Genomic DNA, 17,028 nt, shown 5'->3' with positions numbered 1-17,028 from the left:
CTGATGTCCCCAAGCTAAGTATCTGCCTGAGACAAAACGTTAATATAAGGATGGATGCAACGTTTAATTTTGTCATAGCAGTGGCAGCATGGACACACGGAAATACAGCACGAGGAGGAACCACCGTCAAGTCCTAAAGCTCCCGTCGCACCATAACTAGACGATGATTGATTTCTATTAAACCTTGCTATCTGCATTTGATACGTCCCACTGACTGCACCATAACATTAAATAGACAACAATTCAACAGATCGTTGACATCTAATCTAAACATAATTCCTAGGAGTTAAGATAAACATGTGGAAATTCCAATGTGCCACACTGTCTACTCTCCCATGACAGATCACCAGGATAATATACTTTTTTAAATGTCCATGAAATGTTTCCCTGCCTTTGCTCCTTCAGAGAACTCCTCTGAACAAGCCACAGCTGCAGATGGCTCAGAAAGCCATCTTCCTTATTCAGGCCTGTTCCGTGTCTTGCGGACAACTCAATCTAAGACCCAACGCTGACTTAAAACAGACATCCACGGATGATGGCCCCAGGCCAAACCTGGCCCAGTGTTTGCTTTTATACACTGCAAGAACTGAGGATTTAAATTTTTTTTTTCTTTGCATTTTCAAACGTTTGGGAGAAATTAAAAAGAATATTCTGTGACATGTGAAAATTCTGTGAAATTCAAAGTCTTAGTGCCTATAACGAAACCTGATTGAAATACAGCCATGTTTGCTTCTGCATTGTCTCTGGCTGCTTCTGGGTCATAAAGCCTGAAATGTTTACTGTGTGGTGCTTTGCAGAAAAAGACCTAAGCCTGCTACTCCAAGGAACTGAAGCAACGTCACCTGGGGTCTCGTGTGAAACACCCAATCTCAGGCCAGGCGCCAGAACCACTGATTTAGAATCTGCGTTTTAAAGACTTTTTCAGATGATTCATACAAACCTGAAAGTTTGACAGGTACACTCTAAAGAAAATGGGTACCCTAGACATTAATCAAGACAGGGCTGTCAATTTGAGGAAATGCAAACAAATTGATTCATAGCTCACTGGAGTCGTGGGTATTGTAGTTAAAAATAAAATAGCAGACGATGAGACGTTAGTTTTCACGGCGCGAGAATCTGAGGAAGTTTGAGATTTAACCCTGAACAGCCACAAAATGGAAACAGGGAATAAGCATCAGCCTAGATTAGTTTTCTTAAGTGGACACGTGCCTAATCACAGGTTTTCGTCTTTGTTTTTTAATTGACCTGAACTGTTCCTTCTGCTGCTGACTATGGGAGAACATATGTTCTAAGGCTGTGAGCCCCAACACAAAGCACCTCCACGGGCCACGAATCATAACCCACTGATCCGTAGCCAGCCATCCGAATACACAGTCAGCTCGGCTTTGCCCTTGGACGCTTTCAGCTGGTTGTCTCATTGCCTTTGGGCAAGGATTTCTTGGAGATGACCCAGGGGCCCTACACTTAAGAGCAGCTGAAACATTTAACGTTCTGTTTTTCTTAGATTTCAATCCCTGTTTCTTCTGATGGGGACCCAGGCAGTTTTTTGGAATTTTCTCTCCGATCCTTCATCATAAAGGAAGAGCCGACAAGTTGAGGACTGTAGCTTTTTCTGGCACAACTGTTAACTCAACCCCCAAAGAAAGCTGGTGTAGAGCCCAGGTTGTAAGGGGCGACCTCCAAGAATGATCGTTCACCGGGCTTTCTCACCAGTGCCTATGTTTTCTGTTGGTCCTGTTCACATTCAATGAGCAACTCCAAAAGGCCTAACGTTCAGAACGTTGGGAAGGAGGAAGATAAAACATAAAAACAGCCAGTAAAGTACCCCAGTACGGAACAGTCACACTTACCAGTCAAGTCCACTCACTTGGCAGTCATTACATTGGTTTGCAGAGAAGTCAGCCGTCACAGGCTATTGACAAACTTAATCAATCATCCATCTCTTCTTTTAATTCTTGACAGCGTGCTGATGTATGCCCACACAGGGACTTTCGGATTCAATTTCTACCCGAGGTGATGGCCCCATCAGTTTTGGTCTCGACCACTATGGCCTCATTTACAATGTGTCGCAGTGAGTTTGCCCGTAATCGTTCCTATCCGTCCTGTTACTAGAATGCCTGTTATTCTGCCTCTGACTGAATGCAGAGCCAGCCCTACCTCATTCCACCGGGGGGACTCGGAGACAGGAATACTAATACTGCCCATCACCACAGCTGGTTCCCCACGCGAAATGAACCCTACAGTGTGAAAGACAGCTCCTCGGCGTCTGTTGTTTTGAGTCATTTGTTGGAAGAAGCTGTACTTACTAAGTGGTCTAATTTTCATCTTAAACCTTCACAGTTATTCATGCAATCCCCATTATAAATACAAGTTTTATAAGAAGAAAATTCTGCACTGGGCCCCCTTGATGATGAAAAATGTACAAACAGAAAATGGACAGTCCAGTGTTTCCAACCAGATTGAAAACAGATTGAAAGTCATTCATATTCACTAACTGTGATTCTTTGAAATCGGTGATGGGCACTGTCAATTTTGGAGTATTGGTCCCCCGGAAACAAACCAATGCTAGCTAACTTACGGGGATAAAAATTTTTTTTTCTTAAGTAAATAAAAACAAAGAAACAAAAATAAGGTCAGAGAGAATGAGAGCCAAGCCCTGACAAGGAAGGCATCTCTAAGATGCAGGCGGCAGGGGCTGGTGGACTGCTTCACTTGGGTACCACTACTGCCATGAGTCCCCGGCAGCCCTTCTTTATCTACTGTTTAATATCCAAAGTCCCTAAAGAGAGAGCCAACTGCCCTCATTTAGGTTATGCATTCGCATCCTTGGGATGCCATGAAGGTTAAGGGGGCTGTCTCAGCCTGTCGTCGCCCTAAAAGAAGCCAGGATGCTCTAGTCAAGAGAGTGCGATGGGTGAATGGGTAACAGCTATTCAAAACAAACACGCCTGTCAAACTCCTTGCCTTTCTGCTCTCCGGAAAACCTGTGTCTTCATACACACATTTTCAGTATTATCCGCCACCAAACGTGTTCTAGCAATTCGGCATACAACAGAAACGTGCCTAACAGCTTCTGGAAGGGAGACAGCCACAACCTCGTCCCTTGGCGAAGAGCCCTGGACACCTCTGGAATGTCCCCGCCTTCTCTGACTTTACCTAGACCCACGCTGATATTCAACAACATAGGTAGCCAGTGAGATGCTTAAGCGCTATGGCCAACACGCCCTACCACTTCAGGAAGAGCAAATCAGGTATTTAATTAAAGCATGTAACTGTGTAAGACACAGCCAGACAGGAAGTAACAGGTGTGACCCAGAGGCACCGAAAGTTACTCTTCGCCTGTGTCTTGTACTACCTGTTCACGTCCCCCATGTTGCAGGCAGCACGTCTACTCAGCAGGGCTCTCTACTTGGTGCGCTGAGGTGCCCGAGAGGCATCCGAGCCCTGCAGGGCTGCCCAGCCGGGGGAGGCGTCTTCATTCGTCCTGACAAGGTGCATGGTGGGAAAAGGGGGCGGCCCCAGGGACCCCACAGGGCTCTTCCCCTTACCCTTTATGCGACGATCACATGCTCCCTCAGGTGTCCAAATCAGTGACCCCAGACAACATTCTTAACACATGAAACAGGCATGGCATGCCCCTCCGGAGTCAAACGCAGCAGCGTTATCTGCACAGGAAGGCACTGAAAGCGTGTCTAGCTGGGGGACCGTTTCTTCCCTGGGTAGTTCAGTGTATGAATCAGACAAGCTCAGAGCCAACTGGAGGAAAAACAAGTATTTTCCGAGTGGGTCTTTAGAGAGTCTCACGAGCAGAAAGAAAAAGAGAAAGAGTGAAAGGCTGATAAATAAAAGCATACGCTAGTTTGATGATCATTAAGGTACAGAAACTATATTTGCTTAGAAATACCACGAACATCTGCAAAATGTTATGCATTCTTATCGAAAACGTTGCAATTCCTTTTCACTTTAATTTTAAGGCACATTTCATTTTATCTGACTTTTTATCTATGTGTTGTGTGTAGTACATGGTAGAAACTTTGCACAAAAATTTGGCGAATTCTTTCTACAAGACGCGTCCTCACCTTTTTCAAGGACGATTCTCCTCGGATTTCGTTGACGCAGCTTTTCACGGGACTCTCTGAAGCGGAGCTGTTGCTCTGTATCGGGAATTTCCTAGGGAGTCCTCTGTGGAAGGAAAAAACAATGTACTTTTAGATGTTAAGCACATTTATAGGATTAAGGAAATAATTAACGGTAATAAATATAACAAAGGAATTGTAGTACAAAAAAGCAGAAATACCTGTGCTGAGTTTGTTGTCATTATTTTGGGTGTGTTCTATGACTAAGAAAGGAAAGATGAGGGGTTAAACTAGTGAAAAGTTTATAATAAAGGAAACCATAAACCTACGGATCTAAATGTGATTATTGCAAAGAGTAATGTAGAATGAGTGAAACAGGACAAAACCAATTAACTATTTATTACGAGAGAGCTGGGCTGAGCAGGGGAAAGAAAATGTGTGCTCTGCAAGGCTCATAAACCGACCATCGTTCCTGACTCATGGGTGCAGGACTGGAGTTAGCTGATGTAACCTACCAAAATGCTCTCCTGGGAGATCTAGAATTCTTCATTTTTGATGGCTCACAACTACCTGATTTATTTTATAGCAGTGTTTACCGTTCACTGATTTACTAGTAAACAGGTTCATCCATTTGGGGACAGCATTCTGCTTATAAATAAACCCCCAAATCATAAAATTAATAAAAAGAGCAACAGCCAGGGAAATTCGGGCAGAAAATTGAGGTAATAAATTAAGCCACATTTTTCCTTTGACGTGTGTTTTTATGACCCAGACTGTGTTTTATGACCCAGAACTTTTACCATTTATTGTAAATGAAATCATTCTCCCGTTGATACTCACCCACTGCCTATGAGATTAAAGCTGAGTATTAACATCACTAACAGGATTCTGTGCGTAAAGGTGGTAAGTCCTTCTCTGAAAGACCAGTGTTTGATTTACAGTCTCTTGCAGGTTCCACTTTAGTGTATCACATCTGCTTCATCGGGTGCCTGAATAGTCAATCTCCAGCTTTTACTACAATCCCCTAGCAGACTAGAACTCTCCCACCTTGCCTTACTATTTACACAACTAATACAACATCTATTAGAGATCTATTAGAGATGGGGACAAAATTATTTGAGAAAGTTTCTGTTTCATTCCTTGATTCCTTTTCCCAACTAATACGTTGAGTCTACTCATAGTCTATGCTTTGAGTATGTCTACAGATTATTCGTGTCCCTGTTGGAAGACCTTCACTTGCAAAATGTGTCCTTTCTGCAAACAGAGGTCTCTAGATCATCATAATTCAGGGATTTCTAGGCATTGGCGCTATTAATGTTTGGGACCGGATTCTGCTCTGTTTTGGGGACATACCCTGTGCGTTGTAACATGTTTGGCAGCGACCCTGGACTCCACCCACTAGATGCCAGTAACATCTCTACCACCCAGTCATGGCAGCCAACAAGGGCTCCAGATGTCTCCTGGGGGAAGAGCCCTCGGTCGCCAACCACTGCCACGATTGATGTTAAACACACATCTAGGAACTCCACTGCTACAGCACGGCAAAGAGCCAGCAAGGGGTTGAGACAGGGAAATTATATGAGGGCAAGAGAGAGAGTGTCCCTCCCTACAGCTCCGTTCATCTCCAACATCTAGTGCACCTACTGCTGCGTTTTCTCGTTACTCTCGCTAACAGTACCTTTCATTTTTGCACCACCCCCTCATGCTAACCATTTCACATGCGTTTTTGGAATCCTCATATCTGTACAGGTAGGTCAGTTTCTCTGTCTTTCTCTCCACCCACCCCATCTCTCTCTCTTTTGTTAACAATTAAGGAGACCAAAGTTCAGAGCGGAGGCCAGTGTGTCTCCAGATACAATGAGCACACAGGCCATCTGGGCTGTTGTTTCAGATTCTGTACCACGAGGTGTGAGGTGCAGCAACCCTCCCTCCCTCCTTCCCTTCCTTCATCTCCTAAGCTCTCATTACATCACCTTCTCAGGCCAGATAGGGGGCCAGTGCTAGAATTCGAAGTGAAGGAAACAGAATCCTTCTCTCGTTTCATTTAGAAGGGACTGTAAAGAAGTCACCTGCTGATAGCTTTTACACTCACCACATTACGATGCACCCAACACATCCCTACAGTGTGACACTGCATTCCCGGCTGTTATGAGCTATGGACCGACAACGCGGAGAAACAGTAGATAACGATTTCAGCAACTGAAAATGTTGCCTATTAACCGTGGGAACTAAAATTGACGTCTGTAAGTTACTGAATATGATCCTTTTGTAAAATGGAGTAGACCTGAGGAACTCCGAATAAGAGTTTAGGGGTAAGGAACTAATCACAACTACTGGTATGGGGTCTCTCTCTGATCCTAAATTATTTGGGACCTCCCTTCTGCAAGCTTTTCCCTCCTGTACCTTTGAGATCATTCTTTCTAGTGATACACGCCTATTTCTGTATCAAAAATTGGCTTGTACGCCACTGCTCATTGGAGGAACGGAGTCAGTAGAATGTGAAAGTTGCACTGGTTCATATAAATTTTACACCAGAGATTAATGTTTCATATCAGCCAGTCACAGCCATGGAATGCAAAGTACAGGAACACAGCTGAAACCATCAAGCACACAGGAAAAAAGACAGAGGTACACAATCCCCACTCACTCTGTATTCTCTTTCTGGCCCACGTGGCCAGCCATTCCCCCATCTTGGACACACTAATTACCTGTTTCTCCCTGACTCTGGTGCATTTTTCCTTATCTTCTAAAACCTTCTGTACACTCCCCCTCATCAAGCTATCATTCTTAACTTTAAGACAATATTCTACACTCATCCTGGCATCCTTTTAAAATTAGCACTGTACGTGTCTTTTTCATTTGCCAGCGGTTTTGATATAATTGTATTTATTTTTGTTATCATCCAGGTTACAAAGTTCAAAGGGCTTTGAGACAAACACTCCCCACGATTCTCCCGCGAGCCCTGCTGTCTTTAGATGACGATTTAGCTGACTACTAAATCTGTCTTTCAGGTGAGTATGTATCACGTTGCGAGCAGCCCTCTTGTCCCCCTCCTCTTTGTCTATTTCTGTCCCCCTTAAACCTGATTTATAAAAATGAGATGGCTAGGTAACATTGAACCTAACTCCTGATTCATGCTCTACTAAATGCACACCATGCCTTCCCTGACCTGTTGACTCTTCCCCTAGATTAAAAGACATAGGAAGGAAGAGCTAAGTAAAGAATGACTAGCTTTCTACCTCAGCAGCCCACTTAGAAATCCTGTAAGCAGACCATTCGTACATGATCACATCTGAAGAAAGACCATGAAGTCAGACAGCCCACACACAATGCAAAGTGACACAGAGCTTGGCTGCCTCCCTTGATGATTCACCGAGATTCTTTCCTCTATTTCCTTTAAAAACTGTCATGACTGAGCAGAATCTGTACAGGTGGTCTCGGGACATGAGTCCACCTTCTCCCCAGATTGCTGGCTTTTCTGATTAAAGCAACTTTCCTTTATACTGACACTTGCTTCTTGATTATTGAATTTTGAGCAGCAATCAGCTAAATCTGAGTTCAGCAACAATGTAAAAGCAAAATTTTATATATATATAAACCCCCCCCAAAAAACAAAATGAAACAGAATAAGAAACTGTAAACCCTGTATTTGCCCTCAGAATATCTGTATGTCCAAACACCTCTTATCTTCCTATAATAAATCTAACAGAATCTTCATTTTACCCTATTTCTCACTAGAACTACAGATTTCTGGCTATCCCTTACTCCACAGGCAAGTTTCATGAAATATTAATCTATAATTGACAACTTCTCCACACAACTCCCATGTCTGGCTGTCATCTCAGCCACTTCACGAAAGCATCTTCTGCACTGGACACCAATCATATTTCTGTAATTAAGAGACAAAAAACCAGACATAGTCCACATGCCCCTCATCCAGGAGATGCATACATAAACACTGATGTATTCATACTACAGCCGGAATAAAGCAGAAGGAACTACTAACATTATGCAATAGCATGGACCAATCTGATACGTATGATGCTGAGGGAAGAAGCCAGATTCAAAGACTAAATAAACACTGCATAGTTGCATTTATGTAATATGTTTGCAAAGACAAGACCATATGGACAGTGAAGAGATCACCGGTGGTGGGGAGACAGGTTGAAGGGATGCTTCAAGGAGCATCTTTGGGCAGGGGGAGCAGGAGTGCTAATGGAACCATCTTGACAGTGGTGCTGAACAGCAGGGCACACTTCTCCATCTCACAAAAGCAAACACTTAAATGGGCTTTTATTGTATGCAAATAGTACTATAATGAAATAAATGGAAAAAAGCACACACATTTTGGTCCTCAGGGTATATCTGAAGCAGTTGCAGAGTATGACACTGGCATCCTTTCGCTCAGCTTTGTGTCCCCTCATTTTCTCCTTTCTTCCCTGATGGCTCCATTCCTTTCTCCCCTTTTTATTTTTAGGGTGCTTTTCTATTTTATTTTACGGAGGTACAGTCAGCTACAACGTGTCAGTTTCTTGTGGACAACGTCCCAGTCATGCATATACACATGTATATTCGTTTTCACATTCTTTTTCATTCAAGGCTATTACAAGACATTGAATACGGTCCCCTGTCCTACATAGAAGAAATCTGTCTTTTACCTATTTTCATACATAGTGGGGCTCTGGTCATTTCACTCTCTCGTGGATGTGCCTTCCATTCACCTCTGGCTCACCAAGATGTCCAAACCCTCTGAAATGACACAGCTCTGCAGCATTCTGTTCTGAACCACCCCTGGTCCTCCTTTCACGGTCACCGGCTTCTACAACCTGGTGAGTCACCAATTTCCCCAGACGTTGTCACCTGTCCTGAGGACTCACCTATGAAGTCAGCTCTGGACATCTCATTGCTATCTGTCCTGAGCGCTGGAGAGTACGCCCTCCTGCTGTGTGACTGACAGAAAGCATCGCCCTGTCACCCTGGATGGGAGGGAACACGGGATTGGCATTTGACTCCTCTCTTCCTCACCTAACCCCACCCTCCACATTTTGTGGGGAGGGGAGGTGGTAATTACGTTTATTTATTCATTTTTAACAGAAGTACTGAGGATTGAACCCAGGACCGCCTGCACAGTAAGCACGTGCTGTACCCCCGAGCTACGCCCTCCCCGGACTCTGTTTGATAAATGAACGACCAGGGCTGACTGTCCTGCCTGCTGTTCGTGTGAGCCTTTGAACCCGCTCCTGACCTCCGTGTGCATCCGTGCGCTCCCCTGCCCTGGTTCACACGCCCATCCTTCTCTCCCCAGTCCCCGTGCTACCTCCAGCTCCTCCCCCTGCCTCCTTTGCAGTCGCCTCTTCTCCCTCAGCGTCTCCCTCCTCAACACTCGATTTGAAGGGCCGCCCAACTCGTCAGTAGAGGCTGCACTCCTAGCAAGCACTTAAATCAGAAGATGCTCACAAGAACAGCTCTTAAAATGTGTTGAGTTAAAAAAAAAAAGAGTCATTTATTGTGTATTAAGTGCTGGAGACAGAGTCTACGAAGATGACTCGTACTCTGTGCTGTCCTCAAGGAAACAGGTAAGTAAATAAATTGAGTAAAGGGGCTCCTCCAACCCAGCCCTCAAAGGAACCCTCTGCTACACTAGCACTTTTGAAGTAAATGGGTCGGTGAGGAGAGTGTGCATCATCTGGAAGTGGTCTGCCTGTCTTTATCTTTCATTTTCCCCAAAGTAAGGCTGTAATTTTGCTCTCTTTTTCAAGCTGAAAATCAAGGCTGAATTTAAGTCACTCCTCTATGTGGACTCAAAAAAAAAAAACAAACAAACAAAAAAAAAACTACTAATCACTGTTTATAGCGAGGAATAAAGGCAAATCAAATGTTGACATAGCAGATCTGGTCAACACTACCCCAAATAAATAAACGTATTTATTTATTCTGTTTTTTCTCAGTGTTCCTGAGGTGTAACTGACAAGTAAAATGTACAATGCTTATTAAAGAGCACACTGTGATGACCTGACCACGCAGACTTTGTGAAAGGGTTCCCTGAAACATACTTACCTTTTGTGCGTGTGTCTGACAGCATTTAAGTGCGAGTCTTCCGTCAAGGATCAGTTACATACTACTGCATCCAAAAGTGTCAGCTACAGCCACCGTGTTACACACTCAGTCCTCAGACCTGATTCATCTTATCGCTGAAAGTCTGTGCCCTTTAACTAACCCCCTTACGATCTCCCACAACCCCTGGACCCAGGCAACCACCATTCCACAATCAGTTCCTGTGAGTTTAACTTCCCTGCTTTTCAGATTCCACACATAAGTCATACTATACAGTATCTGTCTTTCTCTGTCTGAGTTGTTTCATTTAGCGTAATACCCTCCAAGTCCATCCACATTGTTGCAAATGACAGTATTTCCTTTTATTTAAAGGCTACATAATATTCCATGGTGTGTGTGTATCGTTTTTTATTCATTTTTTGATCCATTCATCTCTTGACAGGCATGCAGGTTCTTTCAATAATATGGCAACACTGCTATTGTGAACACTGCTATTGTGAACAATGCTGCAGTCAACATGGGGACACAGCCATCTCTTTGAGATAATGGTTTGTTTCCTTTGCAGACAAACCCACAAGTGGGGTTGCTGGATCATATGGTAGTTCTACTCCACATTTTTTTGATAGCTTAAGGAAATGGAGGTTAGAGGGACTAAGATAAAGATTATTAAGAAAAAGAATTATTCATGACATTTGTTAAAACAGTAAGGCAGACTTTACTCAGGACTGTCTTGAACATACAGGAACTACTGCAGAGTTTCACAGTAGGGGACAGACACTGGGATCATCTCCAAACCTGGGAAGGAAAGCCAAAAAGCAGAGTGTGTAAGGTGCGGCCGGGGTGGATGGAAAATTACCAAGAGGGTAGGGGAATCCTTTGCTAAAAGGACCTAACTGGTTTCTTGCTGAGGTTTGGGGAGGGTGACTGGATAGCACCCAGGGGATGGGAGGGGGGACGACTTGAGGACAGTGATCAGATATTAAGGGTGGGAGATTCTGGCTAAAACACACTGACGGAATTTTTGCTAAAACTGTGCTCCTGGAGGACTTGCTCAAGCATGAAGCCTAGTCAAACTCAGAGGGGTATGACTACTGTTTGGCCAAGAAGAGAATCTTCATCAAGACTGCCAACATCTGCATCAACAGATGACTAGATAAAGAAGTTATATGCACACACACACACACGCACACGCACACACACACACACACCAGGTTACTACTCAGCCATAAAAATGAAGAAAATAATGTTATCTGAAGAAACATGGATGGACCTGGAGATTATCATACTAAGTGAAGTAAGCCAGAAAGAGAAAGACAAATATCATATGATATCACTTATATGTGCAATCCAAAAAAAAAAAAAGAGAGAGAGAGAGAGAGACAAATGAACTTATTTACAAAACAGAAACATACTCACAGACATAGAAAACAAATTTATGGCTACTGGGGTGGAAAGGAGGTAGAAAGGGATAAATTGGGAGTTCAATATTTGCAGATACTAACTACTGTATATAAAGTAGATAAACAACAAGGTCTTACTGTACAGCACAGAGAACTATATTCAACATCTTGTAATAGACTATAATGAAAAAAATATGAAAAGGTATATACATATGTGTGTGTGTGTGTGTGTATATAACTCAATCACTATGCTGTACATCAGAAATTAACACAACATTGTAAACTGACCACACTTCAATTAAAAAAAATTTTTTTGAATTAAAAATAAGAAAACAAAAACCAAAAGATTTCTGACACTTGCAAAGCAAATGCAAAAGGTGCATTATGGAATCACAATAATAGCAGACACTTCTGTATTGCTCACTGCACCCCGTGTGACATTCGGTGCACTTCATATATATTCCTGAAAAACCTCACTATAACCATAACATAGGTCCTTGCGGTGTCCCTATTTTATAGCAAAATAAACTGAATAACCTGGAACGTAAGTCACCTGCCTGAGACCAGACATTAAGGGCACAACTAACATAAGTGACCAAGCAGACTGACTCCATAGTTTTCCCTCGTAGTTACTGCAATATCTTAAGAAATTGGTCAAGATGCAGAAAAAAATGAAACGTTAATACTTAATGCCAGGAATCTTATAATTGCAAAAAAATAGAAGAATAATGGTTTCTTAAAATCACTGCACAGAGGGAAAGTGTATTAAGAAGAAAGACAATTCTATAACAAGTAATCTTAAAAAAGGACATTAACACTGATAAAAAGATGTCTCTGCGTAGCTTACTGAATGCAGACAAAACACGACGGTCACAAGAGTGTCTGACCCTCTGCCCATCAAACTCTCCCTGGGAAGCCCTTTTTCCTTAGAACAGAGTGCTTTCACGCATAATGACTTCTAAACTTGGAAATCATATTTCAGGGAAACCCACTCCAATTTTTAACCTAAGCACACATAAAATATCACCTGCTCTATTTCCACAACTATTTCACTTTGACAGACTTGGCAAAGTATGTGCTGTATCAGGTTGTTTGTCAAAAACTCACAGACCGTATCCTAATATCCTTTTTCCCCCTTTCACCAGACAAAATATGTGGGGCCATATATCTGAGAATGTTAAGTAAGTGCTGTCTGTTTTTTTTTTTTTTCCACCAGAGAGAAAAAAAGATAGGACTGCTATCTCCTTTACCAAGTATTTTTTCATTATCTTTCGACATGTAACAAACACACATTGGACCACAGAGGCAAGGAGACAATTCTGTTCCTCCAGATCCCAATGAATCTCATACCAAGTATGGAGTGATCATGGGCAGTGAATTCAGCTTCGTGAGATGAAAATACAGGGAGGGAAATCCACTGCAGCTCCTGCAGAATGGACATTTTCTCTCAAATTAGGAATCTATCTCTAAAGACTATTTTAAAAATTTTATCAATCAGAAATATTAAGGTACTACGAATGTGAACAATTTTATGATAATTAATACTTCAAAAAAGAGACTAAAGACCATGATAAACCTTTCCTGCGTGTTTTTTATTTCACTTTCTGTTGCAATATTTGCATCACTATAGCAACATACTCTAGAGAGTCACCCTTTGCTAGTAAAAGACTTTCCCTAGGGGGGAAAAATCCACGTAGGGGCAAAGATTCTATTAGAAGTATGGCTCTGTGAGACTCTTCCTGGTGTTTTTTCGCTGTACTTTTAAATGTTTGCCTAGAACTTGAACAAGAGAGGCTCACTAATAAACAGGGGACGGGTAGGTCAGTCTCAAAAGTAGAACTGCGCTTCACTGAGATTCCTTATCCCTCGTGCTGCAAAATGAAAAACGGAAACAGAAACAACAAGGCTCCCCTGAATAGGAAGTGACCACCCGCCAGTTGTCAGAGCAGGCAGATGGCTCGAAATGAGCGGAGAAAGGGGGGACACAGGCCAAATGGCAGGAACTGGGCGGAAAGGCGGGGCAAGGGCCGAACACAGGAAACCGTACACTGTGAGAACAACAGGGGTCCCTGGGCAGAGAAAGAAAAGCAGGAACCTCTGGGCAGATAAGCAGTCACACCTTCTGGGGTGACAACAGGCCTGCAGGCCAACAAAGATAGGCGGGGAAAGGCAGGAATCTCCACTGTCCAAATGTAACCCTTTGCTCATTATGCCCTCCTTTTAATAAAATCAGCCTTGAGATTAGAAGTACCCATCATGCACCGACGCCGTGGCACGTCCGATCCTGACTAAGTAAGGACAAAAATCCCTCCTCTCCGTGGGAAGGCGGAGCTGGGGTGAAAACCAGGGAAGACCACGAACCCTTCCTCTCCAACGAACATACCGACCATTCGTTTTTACACTCTCTGTGGCCAACCTGCCGCAGAAACTCAGGGCAGCTGCTCCCCTGAGCCTGCCCGCTCTCCCCTTGAGAGTACTTTCCATCCCTTAACAAACCCCACTTTACTTTCTTAACCTCCCGGTCTCATCTCTGAATCCTCTCTGCGGCGAGACAAGAACCTAGTCCCCGGCAACACTGTGTGACAGAGTAGGGACAGGAACTCGCGGGAGCCCAAGGAAAGTGCCCACTGGTGCCTTCAAGTGAGCACGGCGCTTCAGCCTGTCCATCAACGTCTGAGAGCCGCGGGGACCGTGCGCGCCCATGTGCTTCTGTGATTTACCCTCGTGCTTCGAGGCCCCAGAGGTCTCGTTGGAGGAAGAAGTGCTTTCTGACAAGGAGGGCCACCTGGAAGGCTCCTGCAGGGGAGACACTCTTCTCACGTGTGAAACGAGCTCCTAGGACAGGAGACGGAGGGCACGCGGTCCTCCCCGCCGTGATGACTCAGTGTGCTTTATCTTCCACGGGGCGCTGTTATGGCTGGACCAGGGTCAGGGTGACAATGACTCTAGAGAGACATGAACTAGGAAATGCAACAGAAGGTGGAACTTCTGAACCCCCTGAAATATCACTCTGATAAAACTTAAAACGTGGGCTCAACCCACGGAAAACATCGTGGGTTAGCAGCTGACTTTTCCTCCTCCAGTTACACAGTCTCAGAAATGTTTTTGCCAAATGAATGACTTGGTGGTTGGAAGCCACCATGGAAGGAAGGAGAGAAAGTGCCTCAGCCCATTTAAGACATTTCCCCCGTGCCCCTCAGAGCCACAGGGAGACTTCTGACAGGCGCAGAGGAAGAACTATGAATCACAGAATGGCCTGGGAAAGTTTTTACTGAGGCGATCAGTTGAAGGTCGTCTTGGGGACTTCCCATTGGATGGGGACAGCCTGGCTACGTCCTGGTGCGGCTCAGTTCAGCACCAGCCTGTGCGGTGACTCTGTGCTGATTACAGAAAGTGTCTCCTGTGATCCAAAGCTCCTCAGCGGGAAGGAAACGTGGAGCCTCTCCCAAGGGGCAGGTCCTCCCCGACTGCTCAGCAGAGGCGGGAGTGGGGTGCCTGTGTCTCCCCTTGGCTCGCAGGATGCATGTGAGTGTCATGCTGCCTGTGCCTTCTGTGCTCGGATGTCCGGTCAAGGTCCTGGGATGCCTGGAAATGCCTTTTTCCCTTATGCTGTTTGAAAGTTACCAGAACACTTGGCCCCCAGATAAGCCTCTTGGGCAGAGCGAGTCTGTGAGCTACGGGCAACTGAGAACCAGCAGACACAAGGAAAGCTCTTACCTCGCTCAGACTGCCTCAAAATGGAGCATATCAATTACCTCCTTGGACAGGAAGTTTACAGGCGGAAAGAAAATTCCCGTTTGTAATGATGTCACTGACCAGGAAGCGAGCTACTCCTGAAGTATCTTTTACTACCTGAGAGACTCCTACCTGCATAAAGAGTCAAGTCTGTTGACCCCTCACCTGCCTCCTCCTACCAGAAGCTCTTTTTCTTGGTTTAGCCTGAAACGGTAAATAAGCCTCAGGCACCTGGCCACCTCCTTGAGCCGTGTTTCTCTTTGCCAACGCCAGCGCATCCAAACTGTTTTTTCTTTCTCTTGTTAACCTGTCTTGTATGGGTTTGATTCTTAGCCCCAGCAACTGAACCTAGGAGGGCAGAAAGAAAAAACCTTCTCCTCCGTTACATGCTCAAAAAAAAAAAAAAAAAAAAAAAAGAAAGAAAGAAAAGAAAAGAAAAGAAAGAAAAAGCATCCTTTACGAAAAGAGAAAGAAAAAGTAAGGGCTCTGTGAGTGTGTGTATGCGTCGGTGGGTGGGGGGCATGTGTGTGCACTTCGGTGTTGTCCCCAAACTCTCTGCATGACTCAGATGCTGCTTTTCTGTGCCTGGATCCTGCCTGTGACGACAGACATCTTTATGGGGAAGGAACCACCTGCACCGTGGACCTATTTTGGCTCGCTGGCTGAGCCAGCACTTCTGTATTAGCTGCATCGTTTCCCCCTTCCTTCTCAGCCCCTCAGGAGGAGAGGAGCTACCACACAAAACCCATCATGAACATGGCCAAGCGTTAAGATTTGTTCCTCCAGGAGGAGAGCGGACTCGGGCAGTGTGTTCGCGAACGCTGCTATAGAGAAACACATTCCAGCTGAGCGGTCGCGCTCTTCTGCTCCTTCGGGTGCATGAGGAAACCTGGCCTGCTTCTGTTTCTGAAAACAGACAGTCACAGATCCGTCACACCATCAGGGAAAGGAAATCGCATCCAAAACAGACCTAACTCCTTTCAAACGGAACAGAGCTATATTGTTACACTGGAACAGAAGGGAAACGATGAACAAGTAATTGATACAAGATACTCAACATTTCTTTGATGATCCGAATAGAAACATTAGCAAGATACTAGCTGGATGTCTTAGCGTGCGATCTCCGAGAAGATTCGTTTAGAGCTTCAAATCCCGACTCTTCACTGAGATCAAATCACGGGTTCAGATTCCACACCACCACTACTCCCCACCCCAACCCCGAGTACCTTTACTTATAGAATCAGCCTTAGGTGCAGGTAGACCCAATGCTAACCGGAGGTGTTCCCAGCTCCTAAGCAAGCCCACCGCACCCACCCCAGGGAATGCTGGCAGCAAAGTCCATGCTTAAGTTATCTTTGCTTTTCAAGTACCTGGGACGGTCCTGCAGAGGCTCCCCAAAATGTGCCACTTCTTTCAAAATTTATTGTTTTATTTTTTGAGGGGGAGGTAATTAGGTTTACTTATGTATTTTCAATGGAGGTACTGGGGATCGAAGCCAGGACCGTGTGTATGCTGAGCATGCGCCCTACCACTTGAATGATACCCGCGCCCACACAACGTGCCACTTCTACGTGAGGATTATTTCCTGCCAGAGGCAACCCAGTCCCTGCAGGTTCCAGAGAAACTATTGCCCCTCCCTTAGGTACTTAGAATAATTAAGCTGGGGCTTCTTCCCAGAGAAGAGTTACTACCAGAGAACAATGCTACCTAAGTGGCCCCCATCTGTACGGCAGGGGAGATGTCTGATCACCCAACATCTGCCT

At 44.5% G+C, this 17,028-nt stretch overlaps 1 protein-coding gene across 4 annotated transcripts in view; it reads right to left on the bottom strand.

Moving 5' to 3' along the window:
* The window catches only part of STS (steroid sulfatase), a 499,782-nt gene that overhangs the window by 125,699 nt on the left and 357,055 nt on the right, over positions 1 to 17,028 (bottom strand). For all 4 annotated transcript variants that reach the window (XR_012504613.1, XR_012504612.1, XR_012504611.1 and 1 more), the window contains one exon: positions 4,080 to 4,182. The gene's annotated coding sequence lies outside the window, so the exon portion shown is untranslated. The remainder of the gene's footprint in view (positions 1 to 4,079; positions 4,183 to 17,028) is intronic.

The sequence above is a fragment of the Camelus bactrianus genome, chromosome X, assembly GCF_048773025.1.
Source record: "Camelus bactrianus isolate YW-2024 breed Bactrian camel chromosome X, ASM4877302v1, whole genome shotgun sequence".
NCBI classification, from domain to species: domain Eukaryota; kingdom Metazoa; phylum Chordata; class Mammalia; order Artiodactyla; family Camelidae; genus Camelus; species Camelus bactrianus.
Note: the sequence above shows the minus strand (reverse complement) of the source record. Positions and strands in the feature narration are given on the sequence as shown.